We start from the raw sequence: 615 nt of genomic DNA on the forward strand, positions 1-615 counted from the left end.
AACTGATACAAATTGGACTGTGAATAATTATTTTAATTCAAACACAATAATTGTGATTCATCAAAACAATGACTACATGAAAGTAGTAATGTTTATAGGTGAAACAATGGGCTTTGTATTTCATTAAAGTGTGGTGTTCACACATGGACATTGAATGTTGCTTCTGTAATTTATTAAAGTATGACTTTAATTGTTGCACTATGAATGTCTTGTCACTGTGATGTATTGTATGTGTTGGATTGTATAGAGTTTTATGAAAAACTAAACAATCTTATTTAAAAGTTTGTATCCACCAAATATATAATGAGTTATGTTATTGCATCTACAAGAGTGTGGAGGTCAATATGTGATGCTGTTAGTATATAATGTAATTGAATGTAGTGTTACATTATTATTATCATATTGATTGCTTAAGTTTTATCTTGCAAAGTGTATAAATGAAATGCATTTATTGGCATATGATAACAGCACCAAACTAACGTGTTGGTGATTATAATTTCAATTTTGTTTCATTTAATTCATATAAAATTGTGATTTGGCTGTGAGTTATGAATCTGAAAAGTTGGTTTATAATATATTATTTAAGAGTTATTAATTAATGATGATTAATTAATG

The sequence above is a fragment of the Lupinus angustifolius genome, unplaced genomic scaffold, assembly GCF_001865875.1.
Source record: "Lupinus angustifolius cultivar Tanjil unplaced genomic scaffold, LupAngTanjil_v1.0 Scaffold_332, whole genome shotgun sequence".
Lineage (NCBI taxonomy): Eukaryota > Viridiplantae > Streptophyta > Magnoliopsida > Fabales > Fabaceae > Lupinus > Lupinus angustifolius.